This window comes from Mycteria americana, chromosome 1 (assembly GCF_035582795.1).
Source record: "Mycteria americana isolate JAX WOST 10 ecotype Jacksonville Zoo and Gardens chromosome 1, USCA_MyAme_1.0, whole genome shotgun sequence".
In the NCBI taxonomy this organism is placed as follows: domain Eukaryota; kingdom Metazoa; phylum Chordata; class Aves; order Ciconiiformes; family Ciconiidae; genus Mycteria; species Mycteria americana.
Window position 1 is genome coordinate 82,494,933 of NC_134365.1, and position 27,817 is coordinate 82,522,749.

At 42.8% G+C, this 27,817-nt stretch overlaps 1 protein-coding gene across 2 annotated transcripts in view; it reads left to right on the forward strand.

Moving 5' to 3' along the window:
- The first annotated feature begins 216 nt into the window (after positions 1 to 216).
- Positions 217 to 27,817, forward strand: part of FAR2 (fatty acyl-CoA reductase 2) — a 161,979-nt gene continuing 134,378 nt past the window's right edge. Inside the window, exon 1 of one of the 2 annotated variants that reach the window (XM_075508381.1) lies at positions 217 to 325. The gene's annotated coding sequence lies outside the window, so the exon portion shown is untranslated. Of the gene's footprint in view, positions 326 to 899; positions 1,013 to 27,817 lie in introns of those variants that run through there. The other variant, XM_075508389.1, reaches the window with a different exon arrangement.

Below are 27,817 nucleotides of genomic sequence, written 5' to 3' on the forward strand. Positions count from 1 at the left end.
TCGGAGGACACCCGAGGGACCACCTGCCCTGCCCCTTCGTCACGGATTTAGAAAGCTTTCGGTTCGCCCCCTTCCCTGCCCGTCTCCTTTCACCTCCTGGACGCCTGCAGGGGCTGCAGCCCAGCCCTCCTTCCCGCAAACCCCGCTGCCCGCTCACGCCCAGCGCTGCCGCTCTCCGAGGCGGGCGGGGGCGGGGGAGGACGAGGGCAGGGCAGGGGCTCGGGGAGGCGCTGAGGAGCCGCCGCCGCCGCTCGCCCCCTGCGCGCCGCCCCGGCCGCAGCGAGCCCGGAGGCGGCCGCGCCGGCAGAGGAGCCCCGCCACCCCGGTAAGGAGCGGAGCCCTCCGGGAGGGAGCCTTTTCTCGCCTGCTCGCCTGACTTCCTCCGCGGGCTGCTGCGGCGTGCCCGGGTACCCTGCGGCACGGCTAACGAGGGGAGCGCGCAGGCAAGGCTGCGCAGGGAGGGGGCAGCGAAACGTGGCTTTGCCTCGCTGCTGCTGGGCGACGCCGGCAGCGGCGGGGACCGGGGAAGAAGGAGCGGGGGGCTCCTGAGGCGGGGGGCACGGGGCCGAGTCCTGGCGGGGATGGCTCCTCTCCCCCACCCCGGGTGGGCTTGGCGAGCCTAGCGGCTCCTGCTGCAGAGCCACGCCGTTTGCCATTTAGCCTGAGCTCGGCCGCAGGGAAGCAGGGCCGGGCAAGGCGGAGGAGAGGAGCCGAGCGCGGGCGGCCTGAGCTGGTCCGCATGCCCGGGCAGGAGCCTCCTCCCCGGGTACGCGCGGCCGCAGCCGCTCGGTGCGAGAGGCGGCTGAGGGGAAGGCAGAGCAGAGGCGCTGCTCCTCCCTCCCCCGGCCGGATATATAGTATCAGACCCAGAGGGGGAGGAGAGGTTTGTGGTTTTTTTTCTTTCTTTTTCTTTTTTCCGCCACCTTTTCTTTGCCGGGAGTTGCTTGTGTGCTAGGGAAGGTGGGGGCAGCGGTTCTGAGGCAGGAATTGGTCGGAAAAGCGGTAATTGAAGGTAACAACCCGCTGGGGGACATCGGAGGGAAGCCAAAAAAAAAAATATGGGTGGGGGAGAGGAGGAGGAGGAGGAGGACGCCGTGGAGGGATGATGCCCAGGAGGCGAGGAAGGCGGCGGGGATTGCCGGCCGGGGGCGGCGGGGCCGGGCCGGCTGCAGCGCCCGCGGCTGCCGCGGTGGCGGGAGGCTCCGCCGGGGCCGGGCCGGGTCGTGCCGGGCAGGGCAGGTACCGCGGCCTGGGGGCAAGCCCCGGCCCAGCGCGGCGGGGCAAGCGGTGAGCCGTGGGTGGCCGGCGTGGGGCCGGGCCGGGCCGGACCCCCGGCGCTGGGCGGTGCCCTGGGAGGGAGCGGCGGCCCAGCCCAGCCGAGCCGGCGCTTCGGCTTCTCCTTGGAAAGTTCAACGGGAGCGCAGCCCTATGAATGAGGAGAGGAGCGTGGTGAGCGGCTCCGCAAGGCTTCACAGCAGGGTTTGCTCCGGGTAGGGGTAATCTTCAGTGCGATGCTATAAAAAAACCCGGGAAGATCTAATACAATTTTAGGGGAAGCTTGCCTTTTTGTTTTCCCTGCTATTAGGCCCATACATATTTTTTTTTAGTGTAGTATGAGGCAGCAATAGAGTTTTAGTCGTGTGAGGAGGGCTCCTTATTCCGAGCCTTGATGCTGTTTTCTGTCTCTTGATTGGGAAATTACTGGACACCCCTGCTGCCCACCCACCCACATGGCACCACAAAGATTTAACCCAGATTTTGGTACAGGATCCTGTGATGATATCCTCGGTTTTCTAGAAACTAGAGACACGTGACCTTGTCTTGTCTTACACAGTCCTTTACAGTAATGTTGTTACTCAGAACAATTTGCTTTTACGTGTTTGCCTCGGAGCCTTTTAAGGGCATAACTAGAGAGACGAATAACTAATGACAGACCATTATCTTGCAGTGGATAGCCGTAAAACTAAATGGGAGTTTCTTCACCCAGAGATATTGCACTGTAAATTCAGTCAAAAGGCTAGTTTTGCATCTTCATTTAGACTGAGGTTTTGCTATCTGTGAAGGTCATTATTAGGCTAGAAAAATGTACTCCAAAATCCATATCTGCTCTCATCCTGGTTCACTTGCATTTGTATTAAAATAAGTGTAAAATTGAACTATTAGGTGATCCCAAAGGTGTAATAAAATGCATGGCCTTTCAGAAGCTTCTAATACCAAAGCTCACATTGCTTTGGCATGTTACTTTAGAGTGTAACTTTCTGCATGTGCTGGCGTTCTGGGAACCTTCATCTCCACTTGATGAGAAGCTGATGGCAGTTCAGAGATCTGCTACTGGAGTTTGTTTTCGTTTGCATCTACTATATCAAAAGCAGCATCATTTCCTGCTTACCTGTAATGTTCCTGAATAGGAAAGTGCAAGTTCTGCTCATTACTGTATAAGGTACTCATCTTCTCTTTAAAGTTTTAAACGTAGTTTAAAAATTAGACTGATAGTTGCTTTAGAGAAGTTGTAAAATCCCTGTTATAATGTAGTGCTTTAGTATCCAGATCTATTGTGTTCTCTCCCTCTGATAAACTATAGTTTTGTAGAAACAAGTTTTTAAAACATTTCCTCTGTGTTTTGGGGTGTTTGTCTATGTTAAAAGTTGCTGTAAACTTCAATACATAGGTGATGAGAATAGAAAATTTGGGGGTGAGAGAGATGCATTCACGCAAAGGTATTTGAATTAAACATGAAGCAATAGCAGATTTAGGCCAGCCTTTTACTATATTTAGAGGATGTTCAAGGATGCATCTGATACTGTAACAAAGCTGCAAATTCCTTAGTTCTGCCAATTTGGGTTTCAAGTCTAATCCCTATTAGGGCTTGTTTAGATTAGTGGTGAGGAAATGTAGTTCTAAAACATCTTGAAGACCATGTAAGAAAAGCCTGAGTAAATAAAACCCGTAGCATGTCAGCTGGGCAAAAAAAGAAGAATCTAGAGATAGACTGCCAGAAAAGTAGTAGGGAATGGCCTGTTAACAGAAGGACAAAGTTTGCGACTCTGTTATGGAGGCAGCTTGCACTGATAAACTTCCCATGCTTTCCCCAAAGTCAGTTCATACCTTACAGACCTGGATCTCGGGGGCAGGGGGGTGGGGGAGGGGAGGTTGGGGAGGTGTGGGGGTGCTGGAATGGAGAACATGGGTAATGACAGGGTAGAAAGATTGTGGCAGGGAATATGGGTAATATGACCAAGGGCACAGAGACTGCCATTTGGTCTGCATGGTACGGTAGAGGAACACGAATGAGCGATGTCTTCATAAATCTCCTGGACACCGCTGATTTTGAGTCCTGTGGCAGAGTGTAGATCCTTGCTCCAAGGGGACAGTCTGCAGTATGAGACTGTCATTCTGAAAAAACTTCTTTTTTTTTTGCCTTACATTCCATGTAGGAAGCTCCTGATTCTGATCAATTTGCCAGGTTTTTTTCCCAAGGACAAGTAATTTTGATCTATACAAGGGACAGATCATGTAGGTGAGGGCATAGGGAAGGAGAAAAAAATACATGTTTTGAAATGGGAAAGGGAGGGGAGACTACTTTTTTTGGTGATACCACAGATTTGAGTAGTTCATAGAAGCTGAAGGGCAATGGAGAGTAACTCAGTGGGGTTGGGGAAAATCTACTGATGACTGCTCAGCTCATCTGGGTGCTATTGCTTATCTTATATTGTTTGGTTTTGCTGTGTTTGTAGGAAAATGTTGAGGATAATTGCTGCAGGGGATAACATTAGCATTGCTCTGTAGCTGATTATTATCCCATTATTACTATTAAAAATTATAGCATTCTTATTCCCTAAGGGTCCTGGGTCCACAAAGGAGGCTTAAGAAGTGAAAGTTTGAATATTGCAATGCTGTCCAATGAGATTAACATTATCTAAATTATTAGCGGTAGGTCATGGAAAGAGGTAGGCATCTCCAGACATACCTAGAAATAAGTATCATCTGAAGCACGTTCACTTCCCTGGCACAACAAGCTATTACACAAAGGCGGTCCTTGCCTGGGAGGTGTTCACCTGTATTAAGGTGAAGCTGTGCTGGAGCTAACCAAAACTTGCCTTTCTGCAAGGCAAAGGCAGTGGTTCAACAGTCATTTTAATTTGCCGTAAATGTGGGCTCCTGCCAAAGGGTCAGCCTGCCTGCCTCACCTCTGGCTACGCATTCCTCATCTCTTGCTTGTGCTGGTACTATCACTTGTGGCCAAATGCAAATCCGCTCTTGTTGTTGCTGTTGGCCTGGTTTTCAGTTGGAGGAGTTCCAGGGTCTGACTCAATGCATGACTAAAATGCACCGAGGAGTCAGCAGAGACGTGCACTTGGGGGAAGAGCAGGCTGGTCCTCATCGTGCTTGGTAGGAGTCCCATTTGGACCAGATTAAAAAGATGATGGACCTGCAGCTTAACGAGCTTGCTCAGTGCTGTGTTAACGCTTCCGCATGGCTTCCGGACTGGGCTTGGCTTGTGTCTGACCAATTTGGAGACTGAGGAGAGGTACCTGTCTGTTTCCAGTCACTTGTGTAGACGTACTCTTCAAGGGCCTGATGAACCGAGTGAAAGAGGAAACTTGAAGGACAAAAAGTTGTTTTAAATACCTGTATTCTTGAAGGAGGTGGTGCCTTGCTCTGGCTTGCTAAAAAATTACCTCCCTCTGCTCAAGATGTAGAGCTCTGAATTCAGGTTTTGGGACTAATTAGTTCTGCTGCTTACCCAATTTATACCCTCACCACCACTCCTGTTGCTTCTAAGTCTGCCTATCCTGTATTTAAATTGCAGACTACTTCAGCTACAGTCTGTCATTTTTGCTCTGTGTTTACACGTGGCATGTGCTGATAAAGCCCAAGTTTGTGGTGTGACAGCCGGCTGAATATGAGCCAGCAGTGTGCCCAGGTGGCCAAGAAGGCCAATAGCATATCCTGGCTTCTATCAGAAATAGAGTGGCCAGCAGGACTAGGGAAGTGATTGTCCCTCTGTACTTGGCACTGGTGAGGCCGCACCTCAAATACTGTGTTCAGTTTTGGGCCCCTCACTACAAGAGAGACATTAGGTGCCGGACCATGCCCAAAGAAGAGCAATGAAGCTGGTGAAGGGTCTGGAGCACCAGTCTGATGAGGAGCGGCTGAGGGAACTGGGGTTGCTTAGCCTGGAGAAAAGGAGGCTGAGGGGAGACCTTATCGCTGTCTACAACTACCTGAAAGGAGGTTGAAGCGAGGTGGGTGTCAGCCTCTTTTCCTAGTTAACAAGATATAGGACAAGAGGAAATGGCCTCAAGTTGTGCCAGGGGAGGTTTAGATTGGATATTAGGAAAAGCTTTTTCACCGAAAGGGTTGTTGAGCATTGGAACAGGCTGCCCAGGGAAGTGGTTGAGTCACCATCCCTGGGGGTGTTTAAAAGATGTTTTGATGTGGTGCTTAGGGACATGGTGTAGTGGTGGACTTGGTAGTGTTAGGTTAATGGTTGGACTCGATGATCTTAAAGGTCTTTTCCAACCTAAACGATTCTATGATATCAACAACAATAATTTCTCAGCACGGGATGGTCAGAGCTATATGGAGCAGTCATGGGGGAGCATTTCCCTAGTTTGCTCTCTCTTGTGAGGTCTCCTGGACTTCTGCAAATCAGTCCCCGTGGACTGCTGTGTAGTGCCACCCTGGGTCACCATGCACTTGTAGCATCTCAGCCCTCTTTGTACGCAGCCATGTCTGGCAAAAGTTCATTTTCATTTGTTACCACAGTGAAGAGTATACTACAGCAGATGCTTTGTCTTTTATTATATTTTTTCCATTCAAATTTTGAATGGTAAGCCTATAACTCATGGTTTTTTAACACCATCTGAGGTAGACATTTTGTCTGGTTTTGTTTTGTTTTTTTGTTTGTTTTTTTTTTTTTTTTTAATTCTCATCTAAATAGTGCTTCCAGTCTTCCTTTAGAAAATGTAGTTGTCTGGGTGATATACAGTGTTAAAATTACAGCTAATTAGGTCTTTACACAGTGAAATAGTCAATAGTAGGATCTTGTGTGTAGGCATATAACTAATGTTCTATTGGTAATTATTGGAAACTGGAAATCCCCTCTCCCTCAAATCTCTGGCTAGGTTCGTTTTTGTTAAAGCATGAGACATATTGAGGGTTTGGCAAAAATACCTGTAGTTCGACTGTAGTTGTGTTCAGTTCTAAGCTTATATTAGCTGTCTTTTCCAAGAGTCGCTAGTATGTGTGTTTCTGTGTGTACCGATGCTTAGGCAGTTTCAAGTGACTGGAAATTGTGTAGGGCTCTGTTCTTCCACCCATGCTCACAGAAGAAGATACCTTGTGCCACAAAAATACACTGTTGTGTTTAACTCCAATGTTTTCTCCTTTGAAAGTAATTGTGGAGCAGCTGTGCCCCTAAGAGACGCGTATTATAGGTTTTCCTCACACTTCATTTCCTTTTTAACCCATTATGCCAGTATCTGTCACCTGTATTGGCTTTGAGAAGCAGTAAGTTGTCCTGTGGGGTTAACAGAACAAATACAAAACTTAATGACCGGTTAATACATGCAAGAATGGCAGGACTGGTCAGAAACCTGGATGCTTACAATTTAATTTCTAAAGCTGTCTTTCAGCCTTGTCTTATCCAAACCCAGACCCACATTTTATTGTGCCCAAAGGTGAGAGGCAATTTTACCATGGGGCGTTCTCTGGAAACAAGTTTTTTGATTCCAGGTTTGAATGGCTTGTGTCTACCTTTAAACAAACTTGGTTTTCACAAGTGTTTCTGCAATGCTGTCTAAAATTGGGGCCAGCTGGATTGACAGCTCCCTTTTTTGTTTTATCTTCTTGAAAGCAACCATAAACCCCGTTGATTGAAGGAAAGAAAAGTTCCCTGATTTCCCATAAATAGTGTGGATTTATTTTGCCATAGATGGTTCAGGAGGGCCTTTTCTTATTCAGGGGATACTGAGTATAAATACATTGTAGTGTCACAACTGTCTCTAGAATATTCCGTCAGAAACTACCTTGATACTGTGCGTGAAATTATGAAAATGTAAATTGATTGCAATTTTGTAAACAATGCTATAGATTAACAATAAGGGAAAGATTCTTACAAAGCTATACACTTATACTGCTTAAAGAAATGGAAGACAAGAGTGTTATGTTGACATTGACTCAATCAGACCTGGTTCTGAGGAAAATCTGAAAAGCAGAGATGCTATGTAGAAAAGGTACCGGCCCTTCTGAGGAGCGTAATTCCTACAATACACCTTAGTAAATCCTAAAAGAGAGATCTCAATTTATTCACAGAATGTGTAGGTATTAACAGAGCACAGCAGTCTTCTAAAAGGTTCTTTGAGATGGGTGTACCGTGGAGTTAACAATGGGCTATACAGATGTCTAGTAGCCAGAGGTGGTACCATGTAATGATTCATTAGTGGTATATGAAATTGCCTGAGTCATCTTTATAGGTGTACGGTGATATCTCAAAAGAGAGTTACAACTGACTAACTAGTGGTGTGCTACAGCTGATGCAGCATGCGGAAATGTGCTACAGCTGATGGAGCATGCACTGTTTTCTCATTAGTCTCTGCTCCCTAAGCACAAGTAACAGTAACTTGGAGAAGGTTGTAGCTGCAGTAGTCAGCGCTGTTTTGGCCAAACACACAACACTCATTTGGAAATATACTTTTCTGTTACTGCTCTCACTGACATATGAAATAATCTTTTTGCCTGCTCTCTCTGTTTTGAGTTTTTATATGAATGATTGTGCTTCTCTGAGCTTTGCTCCCCATTGCAGTATCACTCTATGACTAATGACGCAAGGTGTCCGGGTTTCGGCTGGGATAGAGTTAATTTTCTTCCTAGTAGCTGGTATAGTGCTGTGTTTTGGATTTTAGTATGAGAATAATATTGATAGCACACTGATGTTTTAGTTGTTGCTAAGCAGTGCTTACACTAAATCAAGGACTTTTCAGCTTCCCATGCTCGGCCAGGTGCACAAGAGGCTGGGAGGGGGCACGGCCAGGACAGCTGACCCAAACTGGCCAAAGGCATATTCCATACCATATGATGTCATGCTCAGTATATAGACTGGGGCGAGTTGGCCAGGGCATAGCGATCTCTGCTCGGGGACTGGCTGGGCATTGGTTGGCAGGTGGTGAGCAGTTGTATAACTTTTTTTTTTTTCCCCTGGGTTTTGTTCCTCTCTTGCTCTCTTGTTGTTTTCCTTCTCATTACAATTTATTATTATTATTGTTCCAATTATTAAACTGTTCTTATCTCAACCCATGAGTTTTCTTACTTTAGCTCTTCCAAATCTCTCCCCCATCGCACCCAGGGGACGGGTGAGCAAGTGGCTGTGTGGTACTTAGTTGCTGACTGGGGCTAAGCCACAGCACAAGGTCATTTACCACTAGTGAAAGTTTGGTTGGTTGTGAAGGGTTGAAGCATCCGAGATGCCTCCTTCATCACCAAGGCCTTCAGAAACAAGAGCTAGCGCTTTCAGCACAGGTCTCTACTGGAAGGCAGGTATTTGTGCCTGGCTTCAGCACTGGAGCGTTCAGTGGTGCTCTCTCTTAGATATCCTCCTCTGGTGTGGTCAGAAGTAACGTGTTCAGAAGCAACTCCCAGAAGCAGAGTGGTCATGATCTGTGGTGAATAACTGCAATGCTAGACTGCTGAAACCAGGAGCTCTGCCCGCTCTATTCCTGGTCAAGGCTAGCAAACACAGAGGTGGTTTTGTGGCTCCTGTCGGATGATCACCCAGCTGGTTAGCCTGTATCAACAGCTTGTGATGGGCTGGGCTTCTGCAGCGAGGCAGAAGCAGTTTGGAGGTGGGCTGAAGAACGTGAGTGAGTGAGCTTTGTCAGTCCTATCCTGGCTTTGTGGCAGCCAGCAAAGTCGGCTGCTGCTGGCTTTCTTGAGTGAGGCGATGGATGGAGAGGAGGGGAACCACTTTCTCTGCCAGTATCCTGCGGAGCTGCTAGGATAGCGGAGCCAGGGACTGCTGCACATCTTTTCAAAACCATCTGCTTTTACCACCTGTCATTGCTTATTCACAAACATGCAGTCTTATTGGGCATTAGTATTAAAAATCTTTCTCTTTAAGTATAAAAAGAAATAAGTTTCTTCTGACATTCCCCCATTATATGCCCATAGCTCATGTAGGGGACTACAGAAGTGCTCTGTTGTGAGGGAGAGGAGGGGAGAAGGAGAGAGAAAAGGACTTGCCTGCCCAACGTAAAACACTTTCTGATAATGTACATGCTCACAGTATTGTCAGTGGGACTTATTTTTGTTATCAGCTGGTCTGAAATGAAGGGCCTGATTCTGTTTAAACCTAATTTTAAGGACAATTTCGAGGGTGAAATTTTGTTACAGAAGGAGCCCTTGGCAAAACTTCTGTTGCGTGCACTGACATCAGCTTATTCATTGCTTCTAGCTTTAAGTCAAGGGGAACGTCACGGTCCAGGACTGCTTCTAGATTTCCTTTGGCTATTGAATTGAATGCCATTGCTGTAAAGCACCCAACTTCTTTGTTGGACGAAAAATTTATGAAGAGACTGAGACTGTTGGTCCCCAGGCCATTAATAAGACACCCAAACTCTCATGTATTCACATTTCTAAATTGAATGTGACAGACAGAATTATACCCTTAGTTAGCCCTTGCTTCATATAGCTGCAGCCTCACTGCTTTACTTCTTTCTGATCCTACAGACTACAAAAAAACAACTTGCTTTTCTGACAAAAGATCTGTTTATGCAGACCTGGAGCTCTGATAGCCATCTAGTCTAACGTTGCATGCAGTAAATTCCACTTTATTCCTGTGACTGCAGCTGGAACTTCTCAGACTAGCTCTTTATGGGCCCTATGATCCTTTCTCCGGTAATGTACATTATTGCTGTGATGTGGTTCTGCTTGTACTTCCCTATGGAGCCCCTCAGCTTGCCATCTGTGGGAAGAAATGAAATCCCAGATCAAGACGTTACAGACATTGAATGACACTGTCTTCTACCAGTGACCTCCTTCAAGCCCCCATTGCCGCTATCTTTATTAGATACTCCGAGCAAAGTGACTAAGCTAATACACTCCCGCTATGGAACAAAACATCAGTGATCCCCTCTGCACTTTTTTTTGTGCCTTTGTTTGCATCTGAAATAAACTTAATGACACTGTTGCAGAGAGGGGAGGGCAAGGAGCCCGTAGGTACCAGGGTGTTCATGCCATACGCTGTTGTATGTGTCAAACCAACCATCAAATCTTGTACCTAGATGCAGTAGTCAAACCTGTCAACTCAGTGGAAAACCTGCAGGGTTCTGCAGGTAACCAGTAACGTTTGCCCTAACACTGTCTAGCTGTAGTTTTAATTTTTCTTCATTCTTACATTTATGTTCAGTGACCACTACCTTGTCCTGTGTGTCCTCAAAGCAGCCTGTGGGTTTCTACTGTACTTGAATTCAAGGTTTCAGGGCATCCTAAACAATATATTGATTTGATCAGAAATGTTGGGTTGTGATGCGTTTCTCAGTTAATATTTTTTTCATCTCCCCTATTTCCTAATATTATGTATTCTCTCCCAGGCATTTTGTTTTGTTCCTTTGCCTAGTTCTGCCATCACTAAGCTGATAGAGGAGATAAGGAGTCTAACTGTGTCCTTAAAGACTGATTTCATGCCTGAGATGTATCACTTCACCTGCATTTTGGCCTATCACTGACTCTTCATTGCTATGTAGCGTCAGGCAAACTGCTAGCTGTGTATTAATCCCTGTGGCTCAGAAAATCTCCACCATGTTCTGAAGCTGTCTTGTATGTATGCTAAACTGAATGCTTTACAGGCAGCTGGCTCAAATCCTGCACGCTGCTGTTTGCTACAGGGTCCAAGTCAGTTGATATGTGGAGAAGAGATGTTCAGTTCCTGGTACTGGAATGCTCCATGCATGGGGCCTCAGGTGTTTTGGTCCAGCATTTTTTTTCTGCTGAGTATTCGTATTGGACCATATACAACTGTGATGGAAGCAGTTGTTTATCTGCAGAGGGTAACACTGAATTCTCTACCAATGGAAAGCCTATTGCTTTGGCTAGCTCAAGGTTTTTCAAGAACTGATTGGGCATTGCTTACTGCTGATGAACTTACCCACAAAGAATTTCCAGCAAGCAAGTCAGGGATCCGATGAAACTATATGCTTCCAAGATGATGTGATAACATCCCATGTTTAAAGATGAGGTCTCTGGGCTCTACCAACAGAGTGATGCTGTTGAGCCAACCACATATGCAAAACTGAACTCTCATATGACAGCAAGTCAATCACAGCATGCAGATGTATTAGCTGCTCATACTATACCACTTGGAGGGGGTCTTACTTCTCAGGTTCCTCTCAGAAAACCTTTGCCTGTTAATGTTACATTTCCTGCAGCTTTGGTTTTCAAGTAAATAAATGGTTTTATTTCAATAGCCACCTTTCTGCTGGTGAATCATAAACAGGCTGAAGTTACATTAATACTGAACACTTTTTCTGAAAGGCTAGATTTCCCTCAGACCAGGATGGTGACATATGTAGGAGGACAGGTTGCTTTGTGACTGCCTCTGCTTCGCTCTTGAAGTTAAATAAATTTTTAAACTTTCAGTCCTACAGGTTGTAGGCTGGCACATCTAACTATCAGTAGTTCACCTCAAAAACTGGGTAGTCGTGTTGACAAATGAAAAAATAATATGCAATGCCAGAGTTTCCATCGCTGACTATAGATTGCATCCTTGGAGATGGGCAAGTTCTTGCATTCTGAAGCAATGTAATCTGCATTTATAAAAAACCAAGTACTCTACTTGTCACTAACATTTAATTTCTATGGCAACCTACGTAACTCTTCTTCTGGGAGATGAAGTAAGGTGATCCAGAGCATTTTGTATGAACTCGTCTCCGTTCTACAGTTCATGTGTTCAAAATGTTAAAACAGTCACCATATTGTAAAAGTAAAGCTATCTTTCATTAAATGACAGGGTGCCTTCAAAGAGAATAGTTCTCTTATTTTCCACATACGCCTACACCTAATGTGACTAATGTGATTATGACTGTGAGCCCTTAAAGTGCTATACAAATAAAAAGTGGAGTTATAGAAGTAGGTTTTGTAGCATTCCTAGATATGTAGCAGGAAGCTTGTATCTTGTCTCGTGGGTAACAAGAGTAAGCTAAATTTATTATGTCTGATAGTTGGAAGTAATCAAGACAGTAGGATTCTTTTTCATGTGATGCATGCAAGTCCTTATAGTTCCTTATAGGTATTTTTTCAGAGCTTTGTGTAAATATCAACCCGTACTGCTGACTCATTTATAAACTAACATGGGCACCTCCTTGCACTCCTTTTTTCTCTTTTTGTCTGTCTTTCTGTCTTTGAAATTCTTATCTGCTATGTGCAACCTTGTGTCCTCTCCATGCAAAATATAGTGCCCAAAATATTCTCTCTGGTATACTTTTAATCTAAAGTGCTCATAATTGCCAGCAGCAGCTTCCTTTAATTATAGAATTTGCACTATGGTGTCCCATAGGTAGTTGTTTTTTATTCTGTACGGTGTTGTGCAAAAATCTTACCAAACCTGATCTTCCCACTCGCGCCAATAGAGGTATTAGATCTGTATGACACTTGTTTTGAAGGTTCAGGAAGATTAAGGCCGGGAAAATACATTAAGGATAACTATAATTCTGTGATGAAAAGGTCATACTTCATTGCCTCATCTTTTTAAAATGCTATGTTTTCTATACTTCCTCCTTCCACCCTTTCACTAGGAGAGCTAGCTCTCCAGTCAAGTTCATTACTCTGTCCAGTCTGACAATTTACCTTCTTTTCTTTAAAAAGTGAATTCTGAAAGAATCTGACTGAAAAATTAAGATAAAATATATCAGCTTTCTATTTTCTTTGCCCTCCTGTTTATAAGTTGTAAACCTACAACTGTAGAAGCTGCTTTTTCCTGTTGAGCATTTCTTCATTGTTCAAATCAGCCTTTTAATCTATTGCAAATAAATATCTGGTGTAGTGTTAGCAAGGGAACGTATGTTCTGATGTCTTAGGGTAAACATAAAAATTATATTAATATATCTCCACCAGAACTGCATGATATGAGAACAAAATATTCTGGGCTACAGGTGAAGAGGTATCTATCATCTTGAGAATGTTTTCTGCCAGAACATGTTGATTTTATTGGTATGGTAAGCCTCTTACATCTGTACTTTTTGTTTACTCATATGTTCATTGGAGATGTGCATTTTCCATGTAATATTGCGGTATTAGTACTCGAAAGCAAAGGGGGCATATCAAAGGACACGAGTGATAATCCGTGGTGCAAGGGTACGTGGAAATCAGGTAAACATGGTGGATTTCAAGGCACAGATAGAGAGGTCTGCCGGCCGGTGTGCCATATGCTGAATGAAGAGGAGCAAGACAGTGTTTTGCACTTGTGTTTCCCACTTCACTGTGAACAATGAATATGAGTTTAACACAGTACAAGTGCATTGTATTAACACATAGCGCAGGGAGTAGTGTTTGAAAACTGCATATGGTGGAAATGGCTTGCCTTCTTTTGTTCTGTCTTAGCACTGAGGGTTGGCAACAGCACAGTGGGATTTGTCTGAAGACCTCTGGAAGCAGTGTCGTAGGGAACATTTGGGTCCTCTTGTTTCTCAACTTAGAAGCAAGTAGTGACAAGTCTGCAGCCGATCGTAGGTCCCTGGTAAACTCAGAGGAAAGGGTATGTAGCAGTCTTGCACGGAGCATTCGGGAAGGTTACCTCCCGGGTTTGTCGAGACAGCAGTGAGATCTCTGATGTCAGTGAAGGGGGGTCTTACTGGTCTTCCTCTTCCCCTGAAGGAACCACATCCTAGCAGAATCTGAACGAAACCTAGTAATTTTAGTCCTGTTAAGCAAGCATAAGGTCATGTGTCAGAATGGCGAGTTATTCTTTGTCTTCATTCCTCCAGTTATTTTGGAGAGACTGTTAAGGGTATGGTGAAGAGTTTTCTCTTTGTGCTGTGGGTACTTCTCAGCTCTCTCTTCTTCTCCCTTAATCAGTATTTAGAGGCCTAGTGTTCTGAAGAGTTGGGTGCTCTCCTTTCCAGTATCACTGGCTACTCGTGAGAGGTACTTCTTGCTAGATGGCTGCTCACTACGATTAGAGGGTAGAGCACTTTCCTATTTTAGAAGGGTGAGGTGAGGATAAATACTGTGTTCTCAGAGCCCAAGCAGTGTGGAACTGGATGTGCAGGCAAGAGATGACCTGTCTTGCAGTGTGGCCCACTGAGCAAGAGGCATGATAAATTCCTATTCCAAATACGATTTTATACAAAAGCAGAGTTTGCCTAGGAGAACATAATTAAGCAGTGCTGCGCAGGAAACAAAGAATATTTTACTCTTCAGAACTACTTAGAAAAGCTGGTTATATGCAAATCCATCAGATTGGATGGGATTTATGCTAGGATACTGAAGGACATGGGCGATGCAATTACAATTCTGTTATCTATGAAAAAAGGTGGCAGAGAGGTCCCTGAAGACTAGGAAAAGGCTATCATTACACTCTGTCCTTAAGAAGAGTAAGAAGGAGAGTCCAGGGAGCTGTAGGCCAGCAGTCTTACCACAATCCCGGGAAATATTATGAATCATGTCCTCGGGGAATTTGTTTCCAAATGTGAGAAGGATGAGAAGGTAATCAAGGACAGTTGACCCAGATGTACAAAGGGCATGTTGTACTTGACCAGCCTGAGTGCCTTTTGCGAGTAAATGACTAACGATGTAGATGAGGGGACATCAGTGGGTATAGCATTTCCTGACTTCGACTTGAGTGAGGCTTTTGTTACCATCGCTCACTGAGGAAGCTGGGGAAGTATGGGCTGGAGATATAGATTGTTAGATTGATTGAAAATTGCCTGGATATCTGGGTTCAAAGGGTAGTCTTCAATAGCTTGGTGTCTCATGAGAGACAAATAACGAGTGTCCTGTGAGGGACTGGACCAGTAGTATTACGTCTCTGTTAATTACCTAGATGGTGAGGCAGAATGCACCCTGAGAAGAGTCGTAGATCACATTAAATTGGCAGGAGAGAGAGAGTTTAATACACCAAATGGTAGAAATTCCATTCAGCTGGACCTTGAGAAATCCGAGCTTTGGGTCAACAGAAACCTCATGAAGTTCAGTGAGAATTATCGTGAACTTCTGTGCCTGTGCAGATTAACGCCATGCAGCAGTACAGGCTGGGAAACAACTGGCTGAACAGAATGTCTGTGGCAAAGCAATGGGATATTATGGTGCCTGCCAAGTTGAAAATGAGCCAGTAATGCGTTTTCATTGCAAATAAGGCAAACTGCATAGTGGTCTACATGAAAAGTATGGCCAGCAGAACAGGGGAAGTTATTATCCTCCTCAGCACTGTTGAGTAATGTGGTTCTCCAGTCAGTTTTGAGGTTCCTCAAATGGAAAGGAAGACGTTTAAAAAATGGAGAGAGGATGCAACAGAGGACTACTAAGGTGATTGGAGCCATAGGACCCATAAGCTATGAGGAGGGGTTGAGGGAGTCAGGCTGGTTTAGTCTGGCCAAAAAAAGAGGCTAAGAGGCAATCTCATAGAAGCCTGTAACTGCTTGAAGACGAGTTACAATGACCATGGAGCTGAACTCTTATTAGTGGCAGATTGTAAAAACAAGGGCAACTGTCACAAGTTGCAGCTTTAGAAGTTCAGACTGGCCAGTAGGAAAAAAGTTTTTCATCAGGGTGTAGCGCAGGCTTTTAACATGTCACCCAGAGAGGTGGTGGAATCTTTCCTTGGAGGTTTGCAAGAGTCAGCTGGACCAAGCTGTGGATGACCTGACCTAGCATTGGTGACAGTCCATCTTCAAGCAGAGCGTTGAACTGGTGATCTGCAGAGGTCCCTTCAAACCAGCTTTTCCGTGATTCTAACTTCAAATAAGTTAGAGTCTTTCCAGCACAGCTGGGCTGTGCAATGCAGAGGAAGAATTTTGTAAGGTTGTGATATTTTTATGACCACAATAGTGGATGTGGAATGGTGGACAAAGGAAGCCCCTCTTCTACAAAGATTTCTTCCCTACCCTCAGTTTGAATTGTATCCATGTACAATACGTCCTTAACTCTATATGATATTATGTGGGTTTATATTGCTTAGCCATCTTCAAATTTTCTGCTCTTTTGACATGCCTTTGGGAAAACCACAATGTTCACGTGACCATAGGAATCCAAGTAATTTTTATTTCAGTTGAATTAAGATTATTTATTAAGAATTACATCTATTTTAGCCATTCCTTCTCTCCTCCTAGATGTGCTAGGAGCTGTAGAAATGTATAGAAATCTGTTGTTCAAACTAATTTGTAAAAAATAAGAAAGAAAGAGACAGACATGAGAAAATCAACTGTCAGGATCATAATGGATCTGTTTTCACAGATCAGTGGTGATGATTATTTGTTTGTTTTCAGTTGAGTTGATTCCTTCTTTTAAATCTGACTGCAATTGTGAGCGCTGCAAGATTTAATTGAAGGAGACAACTCATGGAGAGGGGGAAAAATAGTCAACTAAAAGCCAGGATAATTGGGAGTATAATTTTATCAATAATCCAAGGTAGGAGTGGGGACAGAATGGGGTCAACATTTGCACAGGAAGGAAACAAACACCCAAAGTCCTGGTTGCCCAAACCCGCAGCCAAAGTCCCATCGCCAGAAGCCTGTGGGTGGGAGTGTCACCGCGTGCCCTGGGCACCAGCCCTCCCCTGGGGCTGGCAAAGAAGAGGTATTGCAGTCATATGTTGGTCATCCATCATGGTTTATCTGACTCGCAGATTAACACCAATGCCAGCTCCATAAGGGGCAGGGCTGTGCAAATGTGGCTATATCACTTCAGGGCTGATTCCGGTCCCAAACCAGATTTATTTCTTTCACTTAATGCCTGAGCCAAGAAACCCTGCAGACCTGAGATTTCTGGGAGTCAAACCAGTTTAGGGATATCAGATCTCACTTAGGTTGCTCGTGATTATGTAGAGAACAGGAGAAAAAAAAACTAAACAAACACATTTCTGAATCCATGAGGAGTCGGTTTGGGAAAGCCTGGATTTAAACTCTTGACTTTAGCTGATGTAAGCTGATTCGAGGAACAACGCTCAAGTAACTAAAACAAACAAAACCTTACTTAATGTGCAGTCATGGTCTTTCATTTCCTTGTTCAGTGCATTTTGTGAAATACTTTTCCAAACTATGCCTATGTGATTAAAATAGGCATTGCTATTGATTTACTGCACCCTTTTCTGCTAGAGTGCTATGTCATAAAAAATAATGATATGTAGAAAAAAATGCACTGAGTAGATGTGGATTTCCTTCCTGTGGTTGGTATTTCTTTAGTAACACTTCCCTCCAAACCATGACTGTAATCACAAAAGTTGCCATTGATCTTATATGTGGTAAATTATACCTGTATTTAGCAAAGAACGCCCTAATGTCAAATGAAATAAATACTTGCTTTTTCTATTCATCCCCCACTGAACCTTGATTTTCGTTTCAACAAAATAATTTTATTTTTAGGAAATTTCCTTTATCAGTTTTTCAGGAAGTTGTTGCTAGGTGTGAACACAGTTTTTCTTTCAGGATTTAATAAGTTTGTTACAGCTTGGTTTAAGCATCTACATTCACTGCAGCAGCCTTACTGGAAAGATTTTTGGTAGGAATGTCTCTGCCTCTGCTGGATAAATTTTCACAAGAGGATAATTAGTACCTAGTCTAGATGTCTGAGGAGACAAATCTGAAAAAAGGACATAATTTACGTGTGGAATATCCTGAAAATATATTTCAGAGAGAATATGTTCCTGACAGATATTTCTTGTGTAAACTTAAGTCTCATTATTAATGTAATAGGAGGATGCATATGTTCATATTTGTTTTCAATCCAGAAGTAGAAGCAGCAACCAGAGAGTAAGTGTATGCACAAGAGCTGTCTAAACAGAGAGTGTGGGAAGCAAGTCAGCACCAAGAGGTTAGATTTGTTCTGGCGATCTTCACTGGGGCTTCCAGATGTATGACTTAGGCCTAGGCAGTGAGAATTTTGCTGAGAAATGTCTGTTTTCTCGCGAGCTTCAGTATTGCAGAGGCGATACAAATAGTGCAATGAAACAACCCTCTCAGAAGAATGCATTACTCAGCTTTCAGTTTCGGATAAACCGTGCCACAGAGGTGCGCTGGCTCCTGTGTCTACTAACTCACTGCAGTGCCATGCTGATGCTTTTCTTCAACCCTCGGGGCCAGTGCTAGCCCAAAAGCAGCTTTGCAGCTTTCCCCTGTGGTCTGAGCCAAGAGCTTTCTGCCAGCTGTGGAGTTTCCATACTATGAGGCATGAGAACAGAGGGGATGGGGGGCAAAATGCAGATGTTCAGTTGCGTTGTATTGATCCACATATCATCAGCCTTTAGTGGAGACTCGTAAGTTCAACCAGCAAAATTCGGGCTCTTCTGTAGTGTGGTCTGGGTCCTGGGGGCTGTAATAGCTTGGGGCTATATCTGATCTGGCACTACCTCCAGGCAAGTGTCTTTCAGTAAGTCAGAGCTGGGAGCAGCTCGGTCACTTCAGCAGGCGTCAGCCTGTGTTTGGCAGGATTTGCTAGTTCATCTGTGCCACCTCTCCTGCTGTTTGGGTGACTCTGCACTGTTGTCCCTAATATGCCTTTTACCTATCATCTTGGATGTGCTGCCTGAATGTGAACTGTATTTGACTAGAGCCAGCTAATCTGAATCTGATTGTTAGACTATGCGTATAAACCCCCCAAGCCTCTAGAAATTAGAATATATAAACCTAATTCTGATTAAACCCTATACATTATGCAAGAGCATTTATGAAATGAACGTAAAAAATACAGAGTGACAGCAGCTAAGGTAGGATGCAACAGCACGTAATCACAATTTGACCTAGAAGCTGAGGGGTTATTGTTATGAAAGCAAATGCATAAGCCTGTTTGGGGCGTTGTAGTTCTCTTTTGAATTCCTTGGATATGATCTTCTGTTTCTTCAAACCTCTGAGTGGCCCAGCTGGTAAATCCCAGCAGGGTTTGCAGTAACAAATGATGGGCATGTAGCTTCAAAATAAATTGTAACATCACCTGGATTTCTTGCTCTTGTTTGTCTTGTAATATGTGGCTTGTTGGTGTGAGTTGCTTTAAATTCCACTTTGTGCTTGGACTTTGGACTGGGTTTTATTTGAAAGATTCAACGCTCTCAAGCTGGGACATGGATACAGTTTACTGAAGGACCTTTGTCTACGTAGTATAGGTAGGAAGAGGTGTTCCTGGACCCCTTGTACTAAAGTGACACTGTTAATATGATCCCACCGCTTCTCTCTCTTTTCAGTGAGTTACTGAGAACAGTCTCATCTGAACCTCAGGCTGTAACTTACTTGCTTCTTTCCTGAAATTGCCCCTGTAGAAGAGCCCCAGTAATACCTTTCTCTCAATGTGCTTGGTGTCCTAGACATTGACATTTCCTAGACATTTCCTATGTCCTAGACATAGGAAAAAAAGAGACTGTTGTTGTGCCCATAAAAACATGTAGAGTAGAAGTAAAATCACTTGTGTCTCTGGAGAGAAGGAGAGGGAGCGCAGCATATGGCTAATGGTTTATCATCAGGGAGCGTCACATTGCACAGATGTTTTTTGGATCCTGAAAATGTTTAAAACGAAGCTGGTTGCTGTGTGATTAGCAGCAGCACCGTGTGGACATCCGAGAGACATCAGAAACACACCAGTGTCTCTAAATCTTGTAGTTAAGCTGGTTACAAGCTAGTTATCACAGGAGTGAGCATGGACTTTATACATATAATAAGTGTACAGTCAGCTCCGTATTTGGAACACTGCTCATGATGGAAATTTTATATAAACACCAGCATGGGATTACAAAGTATAATGTGGCATTTGTAGGCAAAACTCTTTACGTGCAAAAACATACCTAAAAGTGGGTCCCAAAGGTAGTGAGTCACTTATAACACAGGTCTGTCAAGTTTCATGCTTTACATGTAAGACTCGGTCCATTGGTCTCTCTTCCCTAAGGTTCTGTATTTGTGGATGGCTTCTCTCTGGCTCCAGGCTATACCTGATGGCAAGAGTTGGTGGAGCTGGAGAAGCATCATTACACTGGGCTATGCTGCAAGCCAGGTTTTGCCTCCCAGCAGAGCCTACCTACATGATGTTGAGCACTGAATGCTCACTTTCTTAATGCATGCATCGCAGGACCCTGATGTATCGCATCTTTTCTCTATGCTAGTGCAGAGTCTGTCTCTCACATTGGTGTTGGAATAACCTGGATCATGTCATGTGATATTTTGTTACTATTTTTAGAAGTAATAGATTAGATCTGCAGTGAAAGTTCAGCAGAATGATCTACATTGGTTTATGGTGACTGAGATTTTTGGTTTATTTTTTTCATGTGGTTAAAAAAGGTGTTTAAGAAAACTACAGTTGCAGAGAACTTGATAACCAGGCTACAGAAATCTTTTTTGTGCAACAATGCAGGATAATTTAGGGAAACAAACAAGTGTCAATGTTTGTTCTTATTTCCTACTAAAGAATACAATATTTCTAACTTTAATATCGTGACTTATGCCCTTAAGTCCTTAGCTCATATTTTAGAAGATACAGCTGTATACGTGACTTTTGCTCTGCTCACCACATTTCTTGGTCTTGAATTCTGACCTTGTCAAAGTGGATTGTTTTCATAACTGCTAAGCAACAGCAAAAACCCAAACCACAAAGTGTTATTAGACCAGCAATCTGCATTTTGGTGGCCTCCTACCATGAAATGGAGTCAGTCTGCACACTGCAAGTGCAATGAACTGCAGAAACACAGTTTGGCAAAGTTTGAAGGCAAAACTTTCTTTAGTTTTCTCTATTATAGTCTACTGTCTTATTAAATCTCGTAATTGTGAGGGCAGTTGGCTTGTTTTTATGATCCAGAATAATTCAAAACCTCAGTAAAGGGAGTGTACTCTCCTACCTGTTAGTTAAATGGATAGATTCAATACCTCAAAACTGCTTTGCATTTCCTCCAAATGCCAGTAGGTAATAGTTCCTGTATGCTGCAAACTGGAAGAGAAATGCATTACAATGCTGGATGCGATTTTAAGTGACTCAAGTAAATGGTTTTCATTCAGGTATTAAACTTGTCAACTGTAGTAGTTTAGGGTTTTTTAAAGTTGTTGAAAATGCTTCGTTTTCTAGCTTAAAGAAGTGTATCAAATGCTGCATAAATACAACTGGGCAGTAAACGGTCACTTTTCTTTTTGAATTTGTCCACTGTAAATTTTGCTTTTTTAATGAAGCCTATAAACCAAGCAGATGAGTTGGGAGTACATAACCTTGGAACCCTTCCTCTGTGCCTGACTCATAGACACTTTGATTTAGCTTCAGGGGAGATTCTCCTTGGATTCTGTTACCCTCAAGTGGCACAAGTTTTGCCAGGCTCGGCTATTCAGGAAACAGCAATAATGTCCTCAAAAACCATGAGAAAGTACTGGCTAAGAAAACAATAGGAGAAATGAGCAAATCTGTTTGAATTCATGACCTTTAGTCCTCTCACTCCAGTAGTTGAGGCTATAAAAGCAGAATTCACATGTAATCAGGGAGTCCAGGAACTGGCTAGTCAACAAAAACACTACTGGGAGGATTGTTCTGTTATTACTAAGGACAGGAATACTATAACATGGGCATAGTCTGTAACAGAAACTTAGCTATAGCTAAAAACGATTTATGTTGCGTTGGATGATGTCTAGTGGTTCTGAAATATTGTGCAACTTTCTGCATGTATAAGCTGTCAATTCATTTTGCTTATAAGCAAGGCAAAGTTGGGGGTTTTTGTGGTTTTTTTTTTTTTAATTTAGTCGAGGGAAGAAGCCACTGAAATCACATAACAGTTCATTTATTGCAAAAATTGTTACGCTATGGGTACAAAACGAGTCAGAAAATGTAGTTTATTTTATCTTCTGGGTTATTCCTTGGTGCAAAATACAATCACAGCTGACCCAAGAAGATCATGACAAGGGACAGCTGAACTCTGTATAGCTTTCATTTTGATCTTTCTGGTTTGTTTGGTTTGGGGAAACCTAAGAACCTTGTTTCCTTTGAGCACAGTGTACTTTGCCTTGTTGGTGTTAGTGCAAAACTAATTCTGTAAATAACACTGAATTTTTGGTGGTATGTAGTCAAGTGCTCTTTTGCACCCTAGACTTTGGTTTCTTCTATGTTAGAAGTAAGAAGGGGATGAGAAGAGCTAGTTGTTGTGAACTGGTTCACACATGAGCAAGAATCTTAATTTATCAGTCTCCTTGCAACCCTTTGTTTCCTCATTTTTCATTTTGAGCTTATCTTTTGAACGTTGCCAAAGATGGAAAGGGAAATTTAACAAGTTTACTCAGCCTCATGCGACAATCATCTGTAAACTTCAGATTTAAGAAGTACAGGACTAAACACCTTTTAGCAAATTTGGTCTGGGTAGTTAACATTTCAAACCAGGTTAACTTTATGTGGCTTCTAGTGGGAGATGGTAGGCATTGTGCAATTTTATTTTCTAATAAACACCATTTGGCTGCTGCTGATTTCCTTTTAATGAATCTTACAGCTCCTAGAATCATGTGTTTCAACACAGTCACACAGGTGAACTTTAAAGTTAGTCACACAGTCACACAGGTGAACTTTAAAGTTAAGATCTAGCAATCCCATGTGTAAGCATCTCCTGAGGGGTTTGTTTTGTTGTGGTTTTTTTTTTTTTTTTTGAGAAGGGAATGTTTATTTTCTCTGTTCCAAGAACTTCCACATCTCATATGTAGTGTTTTGATTTACAAAACAATTTATTTGCATTTTCTTTTTCATTAAAAGAATCATTGAGTGTAATGGTTTTTAGTTGCAAATTTGTACTGGCATGTAGTGATATAATCTTTGTTTTGACTATTTGCCACAGCCCAAGTGAAATGAAATGTTTTGGAACGTCTTGCTTTTGCTGTCTGACAAGTTTCCTCTAAGAGATAGCAGACAGGCATTCATCAGCAGGAAAAGAAAGGACTAAAGGGGGGAATGCACAACAACAACCATTTAGTGTCAATGTTGTTCTTTTCATGCAGACTTGTGCAGGTAGCTGTGGTCTATATCTGATTGCAAAGATGCTGAAGTTCATTCAAAATGTGAATTATCATAGGAATTAAAGACAGCATTATATTTATTAATATTTTATGCATAAGCATCTTGGGCTTTCAAATATTCTGTGTCTTCTGTCTACACCTGTGATTCATATTCAGGTAAAGTCCTATTGTCTAAACAGGTATATATAGTTCTAAATCTCTTTGAAGTTATAACCTTTTAGAACTTTATCGTTTGTTTCCATTTGAAAGATATGCTTCTGATACTGTCCTGAACAGGAACACTTTCCAAAATCATGGATTTAGTGAAGGCATCCTGACTTACTCCTTGCTACCTTATAGCACGTGTTATTGAAATTCTCTTACTAGCTCATTCATTCTGAACGTCTAGCGATGATTTTTCAGATACGAGGCCAATAAAATTAAACCAATTTGTAGTTTGTGAAGGAGAGTCAAGCAAAGAGAAAGTATGTGCCAAAAAGGAGTGTTACGAAATTTCTCTATAATTGTTTTGAAGAGTTTTCCTAACAACGGAGTCCTTTCTGTAATGATTTTTTTTAAAACTCTTCATGCTCATAGAAAGCTTAAGTTCTGCTGTAGCGTGGATTCCAGATGCAAGAAATCCAGGTGCATTATTTCCTTTAAAAGAAATGAGCGCAGAAAATAATATTTGAAGTGGAAAGCCATCCTAACAGTTAGTTATGGAGCATTTACCGCCACTGTGTATAATGTCACCTGTCTTAAAGATGATTGGCAGTCTGCCCAGAAATAATAAAAGGACATCTATTTCCAGGAGAAAGAAGGTGTTGCCAAGCTGGCTAAGGGATGCTATGGTTTTGGTACAGCAGCTGAACCTCTGGGAATTCAGTAGTACTCTAGCCGTAGACCACCAGCACCCATTTCAACAGACCTGGGGCTTTATCCCCATATGAATTGCCTTTTCTTTTTTTTTTTCCCCTCATCTTTTGCTTGTGTGAGCTTTTATTAGTGCTAATCTTAGAAGTTCAAGATGGACTTGGAAATGTCCTTCCACTTAAGCCCCAAGGCCTTCACCAGACTGCCCTGAGATAAGCTTGTTGCTGCTCACCCCTTTGCTTCTGCTGTGTTCTTCCAATGGAAACAGTTAACCTGATTATGAGGTTTTTCTCTTTAGGTTTGGTTTTACTCTAATAAGTGGCATGCTGTTATGTAGGGTACAGTCTATAGCATGCTTTAATTACTTACAGTGCTTGATTTGTTTACCTGGCAATTGCGAAGTTTAGACTTCTCAAAAAAAATTATTGTAGAGGAAATATATATGCGTAATTTCTTGTTGTTTAGTTGTTGCACATTAAACAACAATTTGTTTAATGTGGAACAATGTGCCTAAATAAAACCACAAAACAAAACCTGTGTTTCACTCCAGGAAGAGTGTTACACACTGTACCCTGATATTCAGAAAACCATTTCATAAATTACAAAATTACATAACTTTGGTGAGTCTCTGGTGGACCATTGACTCTCCTACACTGAATTGTGGCAGCACTAATTGCCACTCAACTGTCCTTGCTAATTTACAATTAAGCCTAGTTTCGGATGTGGTTTGCTTTGGGTTTTGTGTTTGGGTTTTTTTTTTTTTTTCCCTTGCCAAGCAGTGCATTAAAGCAAAACCACTTTTATCCCAATCTTTTACACACACATGCAAAACGTGCTTCAGTGTCATCTGAGTCAAAACAGATGCTTGAGAACAGAGAGGAATTCCACACTGTGCTTGTTGAGTTAGTAAACTTTGGGTACCACGGATGATGATGTGGAACGGGTGTTAAAAGCAACCAGCTTCCACTGAGCCTTTCCCTCCAAGGCAAAAGTCAAGGGACTGCAAGAAGATGCCTTCCAGTTGATCAGAGCCCTAAAAATCCTACTGGAGCATGAGTTGCTCTTCTCTTAGGTCACTGCAGATCTTTGCAGCTATTTCTGGATACAGCTCTGAGACGAGAGAGGAACTGGAAGGGTCGAGAGCATCAGTTGTGCTCCCGTTGGCAGCATCTTCTGTTGCTGAGTGCTGGAGGCTGAGGCTTAACCGAAAGTGGTTGGCAGGAAGCAGAGCACGCTTGGAGGAGCTGCCTGTGCCAAGAAGTGATTCTTTCTTTTGAGGTTTGGCTAGAGATGCAACTCCTGGAGGGCAGTTCTGCTGACATGGCGAATACCAAGCTGCTCTTCAAAGCTGAACAGCTGATATAAATTGAAGATGAGAGTGCAGTGCTTTGCGAAATCCATGTGCTTAGCTCTCAAAGCTGTTTTTGAGAAGATAAGAAAACAGAGAAAGAATGAAGATGCCACTTCCACTAAGCTGTATGTCTGTATCTTTTAGAATTAAAACTTCACTAGACTGTAAAAGGCCCACAAGACCTGGTAAATGTGTATTTAGAAACTTGAAAGGGCAGCACCCTCTCCATAACTCCTAACTGGGTTTGAAGCTGAGCACTACTGTGTTATTTCTGTGGTTAATGAGAACAACTAAAACCTAATAACATTTTGGAACATAGTCATATCTCTTGCAGGCTTCCTTTCAGACAACTGAACAGTTTTTTACAGCTACCTTTAAAAATTAATTTTACAAGTTGGGCTCTGAATAGAGATAGAAAAGTTATAAATCTGTATTTTACTAATTCTAAGTGGAACTGTGCAGAAGGAAAAATTCCTTAGGAAGGTCAGTTTTCAGTTTGGCTTGAAGAGAATATAGTAACTTGGTTTGTCATGCTGTCTTTCTGATTTTTAACTCTGAACAATTTCTGAATTTATTAGTTGATTCCTTGTCACACATTTCATTGGCCAAGACCCGCTCCCCATAAGTGCCAGGGAGAATCAAAACAACTACCTTAACTTCAAAGTCACTGTTATTCCAAATGGTGCCTTTGAAACTGTTTTGACGTTTGGCTGCGCACCCAGGTGCTCTGTTTACAGCCTAAGCTGTAATACTTATGTGTGTGGCAAAAGGAGATCTGATCATCAGAGCTAGTTAGAAAAATTCCAATAAATCAAGTTTTGCAAATTGTCTGCTCCGGCACATTTCTGCCTGCCTCCAAAGCATCCACAGCGCCTGAACGTTGTTGCTCTGTGGGCCGTGCCCCGAGACACTGGGCTGTTTGTCATAGCGAGGGAAAGGGACAAAACCCTGGGAGCAGCAGCTCACGGGGAGGCTTTGACCTCGGCCCTCGAGTCTGCACGCATCCCCCCACCTGCCGTGATGGAGCGGAGAGCTTTGAGGGTCCTTGCTGAGGATTCTTGACCTCAAATATTAAGGTATTTGTGGGTTTTTCTGGGGAGGGGCAGGCTGAATCAAAAGGTGAAATTGCAGGTGTTCGGCATAATTCAAAAAGTGTTTTGGTTATTGTTGTCTTTTTTAAAAATTTATTTTATTTTAAAGGGTTGTGGGGGTTGTTTTGCTCCTGGCACAACATGTTATTCTTCCTGGAAGGGCACCACAGTTGAGAATCCTGGGTGTTCCCTACATCTTGCTGTTAATATACAGTAGCATTTCTGAATACGAATACTGATAAAAATAGCAATTACAAATAATTAGAAAATAAAAGTCTTTGCCTAGGAATTACTGACTATCCACCTACAGGAGCATAGTAATGCTGCAAACTCGCACTGAATAGAGCACGACCATACAATGTATATGTACACCTACATGTATGCTAAACACCTCTTTCCTGATTTGTGTAACATCTGTAAGAGGATAGACAGTGGGGTTTTTTTTACAGCCCTACCAGGCTGCTAACCCTTGTTTTTAACTCTGAAGGTTTTTGGTTCACTTGAACAATTGTTAGGATTAATGGTTATTGGAATTAGGGAGAATTGTACCATTTAACCGCACTGCAAGCGTGACTCTGTATTCAGGCTGACTTAGTACTTTTGTCTGTTCTTTAGCAGTGATCATGCAATTTGGGGCGTAGTGCTTTGTTTTTTTAAAATCCTGATAAAACTTTAGCTGTCCTATTATCCTCCCACATGTTTTGCTCTCTAGCAGCTCTCAGGGATGGAAATGTACTTGCTACAAAAGTCAAAGGTGACTAAACTAGGAAGGGTGTATGCAAATTTTGTGATTTGGGTATGTTTCATATTTGTTATATGTCTTGTGTTTCCTGAGATCTTTCTATTTATTAAGGGATTTTTTTTTTAACTGGTGAGCATAAGAGATGATCAACAAGAATGCCCTCTGTTACCAGCTTTTGAAGAATTTTCACCATAGAAAGGAGAAGGAAAGAAGAGAAGGAATATCTTACTTTTTTTGGCTCCAAGCATTATGCAGTAAGAATTGCCTCAGCTTCTGCCAAACATGGTATTTTACCTTTCTGGTGAAAAGCAGTAGTTCTTAATGTGTATGCAGCATCCCAGCATGACAGGCTCAACAGAAGCAAACTGCATGTGACAATAGGAACACCATGGGAACTTCATCTTGTGTCTCAGTGGTGGTAATACATCAAGGTGGTCGTGACCCCTCTCTCAGAGAGCCTGAAAAGATAACCATGTTTATATTAATGGTACCTATTTGGTTTTGAGGTTTTTTTTCCCATGTTGGATTCTGGCTTCATTTTATATTTCTCTCCACACTGTGCATCTACCAAAGTGGGAAAATGAGAATATTTTCATTTGTATTTATAAATAAATGCTGGCACAAA